This window comes from Bos javanicus, chromosome 6, assembly GCF_032452875.1.
Source record: "Bos javanicus breed banteng chromosome 6, ARS-OSU_banteng_1.0, whole genome shotgun sequence".
NCBI classification, from domain to species: domain Eukaryota; kingdom Metazoa; phylum Chordata; class Mammalia; order Artiodactyla; family Bovidae; genus Bos; species Bos javanicus.
In genome coordinates, this window is record NC_083873.1 from 22,355,747 (window position 1) to 22,371,553 (window position 15,807).

The window sequence follows — 15,807 nt, forward strand, 5'->3', positions numbered from 1 at the left end:
AATCCTCATACACAGCAGGAAGGAATGTAAAAAGGCATAGTCACCTGAGAAAGTGTAGCAGATTCTTAACGAGTTAAACACATGCCTACCATATGATCCAGCGATTCCACTTCTAGCTATTTACTCAAGACAAATGAAAGCACATGTCCATATGAACAATCATACAAGAATGTTCATAGCAGTTGTATTTGTAACAGACAAAAACTGGAAACAACCCAAATGTCCACAGGTGAATGGATAAAATAATTGTGGCATATCCATAAAATGGAATACTACTCAGCAACTTAAAAAAAAATGAACTATTAAGAGACACAACATAGATAAATCTCAAAACAATTATGCCAAGTGTAAAAAGCCAGAGAAGAGAATAGGGCATACTCTTATGACTCTATTTAAATAAAATTCTAGAAAGTACTAATCAGAAAACAGACCAGTGGTTTCCTGTGTATGAGGGATAGAAGAACGAGGGGGAGAGAGTTCACACAGGAGTACAAGGACACTTGTAGTGTCATTTTGATTTTGGTGATAATTTCACAGGTGTATACATATGTCAACTCATCAAACTGCATACTTTATATGCAGCTTAGTTTATTGTCAATTATATTTCAATAAAGCTATTAAAAAACACAGTCTACTCTCATATGACCAGGAGACATGAGCAAAAAAGGAAACTGCTTTGTTGTGCATAACTTAGTTGCATCTTTCATGGTAAAAATGTATAGGTCCTTTGGGCAGCCCTAGGCATATCACTGTTGTCTTTATCACATGCTGTTAGGCCAGATTCTCTTCATCTGAGTGCCTGTCTTCACATTTATCTCTAATTAAACTTCATATTGTTTTTGTTGTTTAGTCGGTAAGTCGTGTCTGACTCTTTTGTGATCCATGGACTGTGTAACCTGCCAGGCCCCTCTGTTCATGGGACTTCCCAGGCAAGAATACTGGAATGGGTTGACATTTCCTTATCCAGGGGATCTTCCCGATCTGGGGATCGAACCCACATCTCCTGCATTATTTGTTTTACATGTGACTGTTACAGTGAGGCTTCAGTATTAATATTCATTAGATCTTTGGTTTTTCAGACCGTGTTTAATGAACACTAGGGATACCCACAGAACCATCTGAGGTATCCTGAGTGGAAATGGGGAGTGAAGATGGAAGGAAAGTGATGATCTGAATGGACAAGGCTTCAGATGTCAACCCAGGCACATTCTTTGTTTTACAGACTTAAGGACTACTGGGGAGAAAAATAAAATATGAAAACAATGTAAATTTTACAAGCCAAGCTCAGAGCTTGATGCTTGGTAGATGTTCAGTAAATATCCACTAAGTGAATTTTGATTAAATGTAAACTGCCTCTCCTTTCTACACACCCTCTTTCTCAATTTGGCATAAAAAGTTTTATTCTGTCATTTGAGTTTCTTGAGATGGGAACAAACATTTATTTTTGAGAAGAACTGTTGATTTTATACTTTAAAAACAATTATACAACAACATGGAAAACTTCGCTAACAAATTCATGATCTTCTACGTTACGCCCTTAAGGAGGCCTTTTTTTTTCCTTTCTTCAGTTCTTCAGTTTCCCTCTTCAGTAGTCCCACACTTACCTCCTTTTCTCATGCCCAATTCAGTCATCACATAGCTCTCCTTCCTATTTTACCAAGAAAGCTGAGAACATTGATCATTAATGGCCAACCTCCTGCCTCCTCACACCTAAAATTTATCTTCATTTTTATGAAGATAAAATTTATAGAAAATCTTATCTTCATTCTAATCTTCTTGACTGTAGTCCCTGATAGGTTGCAGTGCTAAGTCTTGTCCAACTCTTTGCAACCCCATAGACTATAACCCACCAGATACCTCTGTCCATGGGATTTTTCAGGCCAGAATACTGGAGTCATTGCCATTCCCTTTTCCAGAGGATCTTCCTGACCCAGGGATCAAACCTGCATCTCTTGCATCTGCTGCTTTGGTAGGTGGATTCTTTACCACTAGCACTTGTCTGAGCAGCCCAGATACATTTATCCCTTTTATAGAATCAAATACTGTTTGACCTCCTGTCATGTCTTCTGAAGAAACTAATTAATTAATCTTGCCATTCTGTTCTGTCTCATTGGAAAAGACCCTGATGCTGGGAAAGATTGAGGGGAGGAAGAGATGGAGGCAACAGAGGATGAGATGGTTGGATGCATCACCAATTCAATTGACAAGAATTTGAGCAAATTCCAGGAGCTAACGAAGGACAGGGAAGTCTAGCTGCAGCCCATGGGGTCACAAAGAGTCAGACATGACTTAGTGACTAAATAACAACAAAAACCACCTTTGATCCTGAGTTCCTCTTACCTAATACATGGGAGAAATATCAATAGCCTCAGATATGCAGATGACACTACCCTTATGGCAGAAAGTGAAGAGGAACTAAAGAGCCTCTTGATGAAAGTGAAAATGCAGAGTGAAAAAGTTGGCTTAAAGCTCAACATTCAGAAAACGAAGATCATGGCATCCGGTCCCATCTCTTCATGGGAAATAGATGGGGAAACAGTGTCAGACTTTATTTTTATGGGCTCCAAAATCACTGCAGATGGTGACTGCAGCCATGAAATTAAAAGACGCTTACTCCTTGGAAGGAAAGTTTTGACCAACCTAGATAGCATATTCAAAAGCAGAGACATTACTTTGCCAACAAAGGTCTGTCTAGTCAAGGCTATGGTTTTTCCTGTGGTCATGTATGGATGTGAGAGTTGGACTGTGAAGAAGGCTGAGCGCCGAAGGATTGATGCTTTTGAACTGTGGTGTTGGAGAAGACTCTTGAGAGTCCCTTGGACTGCAAGGAGATCCAACCAGTCCATTCTGAAGGAGATCAGCCCTGGGATTTCTTTGGAAGGAATGATGCTAAAGCTGAAACTCCAGTACTTTGGCCACCTCATGCGAAGAGTTGACTCATTGGAAAAGACTCTGATGCTGGGAGGGACTGGGGGCAGGAGGAGAAGGGGACGACAGAGGATGAGATGGCTGGATGGCATCAGTGACTCGATGGACGTGAGTCTGAGTGAACTCCGGGAGTTGGTGATGGACAGGGAGGCCTGGCGTGATTCGATTCATGGGGTCGCAAAGAGTTGGACACGACTGAGTGAGTGAACTGAACTGAACTGCAATATCCTATTTCTAATTCCCTGTTGTGGCCAAGCTCTCCATTTTTTCTCTTTCCATTCAGTTCCCAACACCTCCCTAGTATATATGTAACTTCTATACCATGTGACACTTGATATTTGGAGTAGGTGGTCAAATACTTTTTAGTTGGATAAACTGGAATCTGTGGAGGAAAAAGTCACAATTTGAGACCCGAAAAATCCAACATTAGGTATGTGACAAAAGGATTTTTATAACCTCTATATCAGTGTTTCTCAAACTAGAATATTTGAATTCTTTACCAGATACTTTTCCTCATGTTGCGATTTATTTCATTAATCTACAGAAAGAAATATAAATATTGTCCAGATCACCTGGATCCCACTTACAACTTAGTACTACCGTGTGATTCCAGAGCCTGTGTCATGTTTAGGATTATGATCTTGTTAGTACCATGTAACAGTACTTTGTCTTAGGCAAACGAGAACAGACATAGATAACAGTTGCTTATTTCTGGCCATCAGTGGAATGACATCAGTGAAAGAATGAACAAGGTCTCCTAAAGTGTCTAGTAGAGAAAGCTGGTCACTATATATAGAACACAGCAGTTAGTTATGCCAAATATAAAAGAACCTAAATTGTAGCAGTCAGCTCTATATTTGTTTCTAGAGGTGATTTAATTTGTAAAGAATAAAAAATCAAGTAGCACATAAATATTAATTTTATTAGTTTACATTTTCCCACATTTAATATATAAACTTAAGAGCATAAAGTTTATATCAAGTATTTTATTTTTATTATAGTATTATATGTTATTGTCATCTTAGATATGTGTGTGTGCGTGTATATATATATATATGATTTTATTACATTCTAATAAATAACTGGAGGGGAAACCTCAAAAATTTTTTTTTCTTAACGTCAGCTCTACCCATTAAATACCCTGTACTATGTGTCTTTACTGCAGTTTAGTTCAGTTAAGTCGCTCAGTCACGTCTGACTCTTTGAGATACCATGGCCTGCCGCACTCCAGGCTTCCCTGTCCATCACCAACTCCCAGAGCTTGCTCAAACTCAGTGTCCATTGAGTTGGTGATGCCATCCAACCATCTCATCCTCTGTCGTCCCCTTCTCCTGCCTTCAGTCTTTCCCAGCATCAGGGTCTTTTCCCAGTGAGTCAGTTCTTTGCATCAGGTGGCCAAATATTAGTTTCAGCTTCAGCATCAGTCCTTCCAATGAATATTCTGGACTGATTTCCTTTAGGATGGACTGGTTGGATCTCCTTGCAATCCATGGGACTCTCAAGACTCTTCTCCAGCACCACAGTTCAAAAGCATCAATTCTTCATCACTCAGCTTTCTTTATAGTCCAACTGTCACATCCATACATGACTGCTGGAAAAACCATAGCTTTGACTGTATGGACCTTTGTCAGCAAAGTTATGTTTCTGCTTTTTAATATGCTGTCTAGTTTGGTCATAGCTTTTCTGTCAAGGAGTAAGTGTCTTTTTTAATTTCATGGCTGCAGTCACCATCTGCAGTGATTTTGGAGCCCAAGAAAATAAAGAATCTCACTGTTTCCATTGTTTCCCCATCTATTTCCCATGAAGTGATGGGACTAGATGCCATGATCTTAGTTTTTTGAATATTGAGTTTTAAGCCAACTTTTTCACTCTCCTCTTTCACTTTCGTAAAGAGGCTCTTTAGTTCTTTGCTTTCTGCCATAAGGGTGGTGTTATTTGTGTATCTGAGGTTATTGATATTTCTCCTGGCAATCTTGATTCCAGCTTGTGCTTCATCTACCCTGGCATTTCACATGATAAGTTAAACAAGCAGGGTGACAGTATACAGCCCTGACGTACTCCTTTCCCAATTTGGAATCAGTCTGTTGTTCCATGTTCAGTTCCAACTGTTGCTTCTTGACCTGCATATGGATTTCTAAGGAGGCAGGTAAGGTGGTCTGGTATTCCCATCTCTTGAAGAATTTTCCAGTTTGTCGTGATCCACACAGTCAAAGGCTTAGGCGTAGTCAATAAAGCGGATGTAGATGTTTTTCTGGAACTCCTGCTTTTTCGATGATCTAACGAATGTTGGCAATTTTGATCTCTGGTTCCTCTGCCTTTCCTAAATCCAGCTTGAACATCTGGAAGTTCACAGTTCACATACTCTGGAAGCCTGGCTTGGAGAATTTTGAGCATTTCTTTGCTAGTGTGTGAGATGAGTGCAATTGTGCAGTAGTTTGAACATTGTATGGCATTGCTTTTCTTTGGGATTGGAATGAAAACTGACTTTTTCCAGTCCTGTGGCCACTGCTGAGTTTTCCCAATTTGCTGGCATATTGAGTGCAGCACTTTAACAGCAATTATTACAACTATTTTAGGTCTTTCTCACAATCACAACTCATCTAGATTATTTCAATACCACCTCAATTGGTCTCTTTAATCTCTATCCTAACATAACACTTTTGCTAAATCTTTCACATTACTATCATAGTTATCTTCTCATGATTAAAATATGATCATGACTTTATGCTAAAAATTTAATTCCCTCGTCCCATACCCTTCACAATTAAATCTGAGCTCATTAACATGGCTTATAAGGCCCTCAAGATATCCAGGCTTGTCTTGGCCAAGTTTTGTCTCTCTTCATCTTTGCTCATTCATCTCTCCCACCCCTACACACACCACCACTATTCCTCCTGTAGTCAAAGTACGTTCTAAACTACCAAAGTACCTTGGAAACTTACTTTCCAAAGTTTTGGAAACTTGTAATTCCCAAAACTTATCAGGCCAAGTTCTCTGATTGTTTTGCACGATGTTCCCTCTGCCTAGGAGCATTCCTTTTTTTTTTTCCCTGGCATGACCTTCTTTTTATTTGTTTAAATACAACTCCTTTCTGAAGATGGCCTCCCCATCTCCAGCTGGCTTGGGCATATCAGTATTACTCTATGATCCCAGGTGGCACAGTGGTAAAGAATCTCCCTGCCACTGCAGGAGACACAAGAGTCTCAGGTTTAATCCCTGTCAGGAAGATCCCCTGGAGAAGGAAATGGCAACCCACTTCAGTATTCTTGCCTGGGGAAATCCACAGACAGAGGAGCTTGGTGGGCTACAATCCATGGGGTCGAAAAGAGTCAGACATGCCTGCTGCTAAGTTGCTTCAGTTGTGTCCGACTCTGTGTGACCCCATAGACGGCAGCCCACCAGGCTCCCCCGTCCCTGGGATTCTCCAGGCAAGAACACTGGAGTGGGTTGCCATTTCCTTCTCCAATGCGTGAAAGTGAAAAGTGAAAGTGAAATCGCTCAGTTGTGTCCGACTCTTAGCGACCCCATGAACTGCGGCCTACTGGGCTGCTCCATCCATGGGATTTTCCAGGCAAGAGTACTGGAGTGGGGTGCCATTGCCTTCTCCAGTCAGACATGACTAAGTGAGCACAATATTACTCTATATATGCACTTATAGCATTGTATACACCCTAATGGTGAGCTCATAGTTAATGGGCTCCCTACATAAAAATTTTTCCTAAAGGTGACAGCTGGCTTTCATCTGTGTATCTTCAACATCTAGCTCAGTGCCTAGTACATAACAGGCACTCTATTTTTTTTAAATGAACACTTAAGATGGGAGTGATTATCATCAACAAATCTGTTACATTAACATCCTTTGGCCTAAATCTGAAGATACCACCTAGCCTGCTGCTGCTAAGTCGCTTCAGTTGTGTCCGACTCTGTACGACCCCATAGATGGCAGCCCACCTAGCCTACTTAGACCTAAATATCAGGGTTTTTTTTTTTTTTTTGAAGAATGTTTTAAATTAGTTTTTGGCTGCGCTGGTTGGTTGTTGCTTTGTGTGGGCTTCCTCTAGTAGCCATGAGTGGGGCTACTCTTCACCGCAGTGTGCTGGCTTCTTATTGTGCCGGCTTCTCTAATGGCAGACAACCGGCTGTAGTCTCGTGGGCTTCAGTAGTTGCAGCATGTGAGCTCAGCAATTGCAGTTCATGGGCTGTAGAGCACAGGCTCAGGAATTTTGGCACACAGGCTTCACTGCTCCGAGACATGTGGAATCTTCCCGAACCAGGGATCAAACCCGTGTCCCCTGCATTGGCAGGCAGATTCTTATCCAGTGCACCACCAGGGACGTCCTGAGTATCACTGACAACTCACCTCGAAAGCAGTCCCATTTTATAAATCCACATTTTTAAAACTGTAAATAAGGAATTTGGGGGGGAAGGCAAAACAATTATATATGAACATGTTACAGGGACCAGATTTTTAAGCTAGCAAGTATTAATACAAAAAAAAAGGCAACTAAGTTATGTAAAACTGAACCACTGTAAATAATGGTGGTACCCTGAATTCTGTTCTTCCAGCTAGAGTAGGAGACCTTGTAGTGCTTGAGTAAAGAGGAAGAGGAAAAGGTTGCCTCTTCACTTCCAGTTCCCTCAAGGGAAGTCTACCTTTGACAGTTTCCTTCCTACTTCTTTCTGTAAATCTCTCCATCTAGTTTCCAGTGTCCTTAACCATCCCTTTTGTCCCTAATCATAGCCCTGTCCAAGCCAGGGGTACCCATTTAGCCCTACCCTGAAAATACTCCAGGGTAATCTTCCCCTTCTCTCCATTTGCACAGAATAGAAACAAGGAATGGCTAAATTTATATAAACCTTCAAATATCTAGTTATGTCTTAACTCTTGGCCTTTGTGTCTAAATTACTGTTGGAGAATTGATCAAGCATTGTAGCAACCATGTTCTTTCTTGTATAGGTCTTTTTGTAAGATGGGGAACCTGTATCATGGTATCATGCTGTTCTTACTGTATATGATAAAGTCCATTCACATTATTACTTAATCATTGAGATTTAATACATTTTGATGATGGGATATCTCTGAAATTGTCATACTTCAACATCAAATGAGCCAAATTCTTAAAAGTTTTTAGTTTTTAGATGTAGTAGAATGTTTCTTAATAAGTTTCAGTCTTTCTTACTGTGCCATGTGTTAAATCATTACTTCCCTGCAATGAAAAAAATCAACAAGTACTAGATAGTATTAATGGAGAAGACAATGGTACCCCACTCCAGTACTCTTGCCTGGAAAATTCCATGGACGGAGGAGCCTGGTAGGCTGAAGTCCATGGGGTCGTTGAGAGTCAGACACGACTGAGCGGCTTCACTTTCACTTTCCACTTTCATGCATTGGAGAAGGAAATGGCAACCCACTCCAGTGTTCTTGCCTGGAGAATCCCAGGGCGGGGGAGCCTGGTGGGCTGCCGTCTATGGGGTCACATAGGGTCGGACACGATTGAAGCAACGCAGCAGCAGATAGTATTAAAAACTAAAAGCCTCTCATATGTGGCTCCATTAAGCCACTCAGATACTATATAGATCGATTCTTTAGAACCACACAGTACAACATTCCCATAATCACACCTAATTTAAAATTCTCTAATGGAAGAATTTTACATTTATCATCACTGTCTTATACATTCTCACCTATATACTTAAATAGTCAAATTCAGTATGGGTTAAATGATAATTTTGGTCTAAATTACAACACATCTCTGTTTAGATTTTGTAGATTGTTATTGAAACAAGAAACACTGTCATTAATGTTGGGAAGTAATTCTAATTTGAATTCCTTACTTTTAGTTAAGTACGTTTAAAGTTAATTTGTATTTTGGAACCCAAAATTACGGCAGCCACCCCAGTGGCTTCAGCCCATGCCACAAACCTAAATGTCAGTCAGCTTGCACTTACATGAAACACCTAACTTAGAAACCTAACATATACCAATCACAAACTTCCAACTCAGCTTAAATAGCTCACCTGACCCTAGAAAACAGGACCTGCTGGCCTTACAAGAAAATCCCTGACCTCCGAGGCAACCGTGCTCTGTTTTGGTGTTGCTGCTTCTAATGATCTATAAAACTCTCTCTTGCCTAAAATCCCTGGAGAAGGGAAAGAGTGTTCCACTGCTTACAGCCTCAATCTATGGATTGTTTTTCCTTGAATAAAGGACATCAAGGGACATCAAACTCATTACTAAGTTGTTTTAATTTTGTCATTTGATAGCACCTAATCCTCAAATTTCTTACCCCCAATTTTCAACTACTTGATTTTATTTGAAATTTTAAAGAAAGATTTCTATATTTAGAGTATACCAAAATCAGATGTATTCTATTTCTGATCATAATCAAGAACTTTAACTTTCAATAAAATATGCTATTTAAAATTAATGTTAATCACTATGTTTTATGCAAATACTGATAAAAATACCTCCAAACTTAAGACTGACAGCAAATGATTATTATGTTAAAACCAAATCTAAATTACATTGTTGTTTGTATTGAAGGAAAAATCTCTTACTGGATATAAACATCAGGTTATCATCAATAACCTGAGAAGTATGAGATATTGAAAATATTCAGTAATAAGAATATTCTTATTTCAGACTGATCTCATGTTTTTGTTCTAATTCATTAGTTTTTAAAAACCTACATTGAGGTAATTCACATACCATAATACCCAGTCTTTTTAAAGTGCACAGTTTAGTGAATTTCAGAATATTCACAGAGTATTATGTAATCATCATCATTATCTAACTTTCATCACTTCCCCATAAAAGACCACATACTCATAAGCTGCCACTCCCCATTCTCCCTGCCCCTAGTCATCTACTAGTCATTTCATATGAATGGAACCATACAGTACATGGCCTTTCATGTCTGCCTTTTTTCATTTAGCAGAATGTGGTCAAGCTTCTAGATACATGTTGTAGCAATATCAGTGTTTTGTTCTTTCTTATTAATTAAAAATATTCCATCATATAGAGACACCATATTTTATTTATCCATTTATTAGCTGATGGACATTTGAGCTGTTTCCACTTTTTGGCAGCTATGAATAATACTCTGAACATTCATGTATACAACTCTTTACATGGAAAGTGCTCAGATTTAATTTTTAGCTTTACATTTGGGCATGGTTCATTATGTGCCAAAAACCATCTTATTTTAAGGTCAAACGATGTTCTCAGCATGAAAATAAGTCTCCTAAACCACACTAACTTGCCTTGCTTACAAAATAAAATTGTGAACTGGAAAGATATAAAGACTAATTTGATTTTTATGCAAAAAATATCAAATAACATTTGAGTTGGGGTCCATATTACCTATTCCAAGTAGAATTTGGAAACATCCAGTTTACATATTTATAACTTTATATTAAATCTGGACCATAACATTTGTAATTTAATCAATAAAATGGCATAAACTGTGTTAGAGCCAGTGTCCTTAGCAAGCTATAAAACTATGACAACACAAGTCAGAATGGCCATCATTTAAAAATTTGCAAATAACAAATGCTGCAGAGGGTGTAGAGAAAAGGGAACCCTCCTGCACTGCTGGTGGGAATGCAAATTGATGCAGCCACTGGAAGACAGTATGGAGATTACTTAAAAAGCTAAAAATAGACGAGCCATATGATCCAGCAACCCCACTGCTGGGTATATATTCAGGGAAAACTAATTTGAAAAGATAAAACTCAGCGTTCATAGCAGCACTATTTACAATAGCCAAGACATGGAAGCAACCTAAATGTCCATCAACAGATGAATGGATAAAGATGGAATACTACTCAGTTGTAAAAAATGAATGCAATAATGCCATTCGCAGCAACATGGATGGACCTAGAGATTATCATACTGAGTTAAAGACAAATACCTAACAACCATGATGAAGAAGAGGATCTAAGTATACGTATAACTGAATCACTTTACCGTGCACCATAAACTAACACTGTAAACCAAGTATACTTCAATTAAAAAAAAAAATTCTGTAACAAAGATACAAAGATCTGAAAATACAGATGTAATATTAATAACGTAAGTATATGTACTAATCTGTAGTACTCACATTATTACAATAATGTACATAATATTAGTCGTTATTCAATTAGCATAAAAGTGGCAACAGAATAACGAATCCAAGTAATAATGTGAGTACAGGGGTTAGTTAAAATGTAGTTAACACAGACTAGTTATTAATACTATTAATATTACGTCTATATTTTCAGATCTTTGTAACTGTCACAGAATTTTTTTTTTAATTGAAGTATACTTGATTTACAGTGTTAGTTTATGGTACACAGTAAAGTGATTCAGTTATACATATACTTAGATCGTCTTCTTCATCATGGTTTATTAGGTATTTGTCTTTAACGTACTTAGTATGATAATATAAATGGCATTATTGCGTTCATTTTTTACAACTGAGTAGTATTCCATCATGTACATATACTACATCTTTATCCATTCATCTGTTGATGGACATTTAGGTTGCTTCCATGTCTTGGCTATTGTAAACAGTGCTGCTAAAGAATAGCAAGAAGAGATAAGAAAGCCTTCTTCAGCGATCAATGCAAAGATTCATGGGGTCGCAAAGAGTCGGACACGAATGAGCGACTGATCTGATCTGATCTGATTCATTAAGAAGGAAGACTGTGTCAGTTCTTCAGCATTTTTGTATGTTTTTAATTTCTGAATGTAACCATTTATTTCAATATATAAAACTGTAATCTTTTTTAGCACATTGCACACTACAATATAAAAAATGATTATTTTCTGTTTGTCAGATGGGGACATTTCTATCATTGTAACTCAAATAGGTTAAATGCAACTGTCAAGTGGGTTCTGTATATTACCAGATATGTGAATGGTGTTTTAAAATCTGAGCTACTCCTAAACTGCTTCCTAAAACATCAAAATACTTGTAGGCCATGGTCCTTTTCATTTTAACCTTAGCAAAACTGAGTAGAAATACGTTTGTTAGTGTAAATACAAACAGAAAGCATAATCAGCCAATAAATCTACTCTAATGACAAATAAAAATGAATTTGGGATGACATAATCAGTTCTCTCCATTAAGCATGGATAATCTAGAACTTCATATATTAGGATTTATTTACATGCAGTAATTTCTTGGATACAACCCTGATAGTAATCAATATAAAAAATACAGTAGCACTATTATAATACAGAGGTTTAATTTCAGATATGAAAGCATGTTTCTAGGGCATGGAAAGACATGAGTGGATTTCTTCATCTTCTAAGCAAAATTCCATTACAAAAATTTCTGTAAAACAAACCCTCTTCTAGCCTCAACCGATAGCCCACTTATTTTAAAGGTGGTGTTGGATATAAGCAATATAACAGCAAAGAGAGAATTTAGAAAATTCCTTTTATAACACAACATTGTAAATCAGCTATATACCAGTGAAAGCATTTTGAGGCAGTGAATATGTATTTGTTACACTAGTGGGCAAATTAAAGTTGGCTAATAGTCGAAGGGTAAAAAAATAAACACCTTAGTAGTTGAGAGAGCGAGCTTTTCAACTATATTTCAAGTTAAAAAAAAAAAAAAAGAGCTTGGAGATCAGACTGCCTAGGTTTAAATCCTGGCTTTATTAGTAACTGTAAGACCTTGAATGTTTCCTCTGTGCAATGGGGGTTTGATGAGATAAAGAATTCAAGCGCCCAGCACATAGTACTTCAAATAATTGTTAACACCTATTATTAAGAATTTTAAATATATATTACTTTTAATATATTTCATCTTTGCTTATTATTTTCATTTTGCAGTTCTTCCACCATGACTTATGTGTAAAGGTGTGTAGTAATTAAGAGTGATACAGTAAAACCTAAATTATCTGGAATGCTTGAGAAACCCAAAGAATACATTTATAGGTATCAAAAAATAAAACAAATGGGATAAATTTATTTCCTATCCTATAACATGCTTCCATGTCTTCTAAACAGGAGTATACCAGTGGTAAACTTTTTATTAATAAATCACTATTATTATGGATATCAATTATATTTCTATGTTAAAATTTCATAATCTCTTAAAAGATTACCAACAGGAATATGCCTGTTTGATTCCACCCAAGGATTTTTTAACATTAAGTCAATGAATACAATTCAGGGAGTGTGTGAAACTGAATTTAAAAAATTACATCTTTATATTCACTAAATCTCCCAAGTGAAAATTAGTATTTCCTTCAATTATGAATGAAAGCAGCAAACAGCTGGACCTACATATGTATCTCCAACAGGAATCACAGATCCTTTGTATCACATTACAACTGTTGCAAACTCTGGAAATTTTATGTTTATTATTATTTCAAAAACTTGATCTTTATTAGAGCCGCCAGTAGATCTTACTGTATTAATAATAAAGGACATATATTCCCATATCAAAAGTTTATTTTTCTTGGGACTTCCCTGAAGGTCCAGTGGCTAAGGCTCTGCTCCCAGTACAGGTGCCCCAGTTTGATCCCTGATCAGGTAGCTGGATCCCACATACTGTAATTAGGAGTTTGTGTAATGCAAGTAAAAATTCTGCATGCCACAAATAAGACCCGGCACACATAAATAAATAAAAGTTTGTTTTACTTTAATATTCTGAGATTCTGTTTCAAGTTGTTTTATTTTGTAATGCTATGAATTCTGTTTTATACATTTAAAGGCATAAATGTAAGAAGAGTCCATGGTTTCACCAGACCGCTAAAGTAGTTTGTGGCTCAAAAAAGTTAAGAAAGCTGACTTCAAATTCGTCCCAGTCTGCTGTGCTCTGTTAATTTAGAACACTAACATGGTCCATTATATTTTCATACCAAAGTTTGTTTAGATTAGGGTAGTACAAATTAGCTTCTCTGGGACTTTTCTTCATGGACCCCTTGGATATCATGCGTTCCCACTGAGTAGGTAGGAATATTTCCTGCCTTGTACCTTGGCTTCAAAGAGCAAAACAAGAGGGAGAAATAAGTTAAATAAAAGTAGCTTGAGATACACTGAAAGTAGAAATATAAAACACTCTACTCTTCCACTTTCTAAATTAAGAGATAATAAATACTCTATTCAATAATTTACTCTGGCATTAACTGCATGGGTTCAAATTCTACATCTATTTATCAGCTGTGTGACCTTGGGACAGTAACTTAATCTCTCTGTGCATCAGTGTCTCTATTTGTACAAGGAGGTTAATAAGCACTGTACCTGGTACATTATAAATTTTCCATAATGTTATAGATTTGTTTCACTCTATGGCCAGTTAATGTTTGAGCAATTAATAACATTTATATAGCACTGTAGTCTACAGTGCCCTTTCACATGCATTATGACATCTGAAGCACATAATAACCCTGTGAGAAAGGACAGCTATTATTACACCTACTTTAGTGTTGAAGGAACTAAGACAAGTAACCTTACCAATATCACACAAATAGGAAGCAAAGGAACAAGAACTCAAACCTGGATTTCTTCTCTCACTCCAATTGCCAAATCCTTTGTATCTACCACATTAGACTGGTTACAAGAGAGAACAAAAGAAAGCTTTATTCAGGGAAGAGGGAGGGGGCAGAGGTGTCAGCAGGCCATGAGGTAAGCACTTCTGTGCTCTGGAACTCACAGGGTGGTCCTCTGAGTAATCTATATCACCTAGGACAGTGTTAGAATTATAGAATCTCAGGCTCCACCCTGGCCTACTAAATCAAAATCAGCATTTTTGAACAAGTCTCTAGTGACTGAAGATACTAGTTTGAAAAGCAGTTTCACTAATTGTTCTAGTTATGCTATTATGATCACTTGAATAATATACATTTATCACATACCTAAGAAGTGTTTATTAGGTAATACTCTAGCTTACTGCTTTCCTTTTTTAAAACAGGAATTTTTTGAAAACAAATTTTTATATCCATTTAATTCTTAAAGACCTTCACACTGTGAGACCATTAAGGAGCGTTAGAAAACTTTAAGCAGGTCAGTGTTTTATCTTTCAATTCCTTTTAAAAATTAGCGTCTTGCTACCCTTTGCCTGAGGTATGATATACCGGAAAGCAAAACCACCTGTCCTTTGTTTTCACCGGCAGAATAAAACCGTACGTTTCTCCCCCTGGATATTTCAGATACTTTCAGTAAGTATTCAGTTTCTCGGACTCCAAACTCTGATTTCTTTAATGAGTTTTGTAACTTTCTGGCTCTAGGGGCTGAAACAGAGCAACAGGAAGAAAAAGGTATTAGGCCTACTCCCATACCTAAACTTTGGCGATGGTGACCATTGATTATAAAGGCAAGTAAACGGCCTGCCCCAATCCCTATTCCCCATCCTAATCATTCACAGTTGAGCTTAATTTCTAGGCTGCCCTAATTCCGGGGATTGGTCAATCGGCACTCTCTTCTCAGCGTTGATCCTCGAGGCCCTGGGTCAGAACAGCACAGACTTTCCGCACGTGGGAGCGCTGATCAGTGACCTGCCAGGTTCTATTTAAAATAACTGTTCCCATTTTGAGGGGCTACTCCTCCCAGAGGTTAATCAGTCCTGGCCAACAGGCGAGCCAATGTCCCTCACCTGCTCCACCAGAAACTTCAAACGCAGACTCAATCTAGACTAAAGGTATCCAGTAATTAACGCATAGTTCCTCCCACCGCAACATTCCTGATTGGGCGCGTGAGAGAGGGATGTGTCGGCTCGCGCTCTTACCAGTCCGGGGAATTCCATTTCCTCTCCCTCCCACCAACATAAGCATTCAGGGGCGGTGCTTCCCGGTCGACGGCCCGCCCCAGCTCGAGCCTGTGGCCCATCGGCATCTCGCGAGAATTTATGGATTTGGGGGCGGGCCCCTACCAGGAAG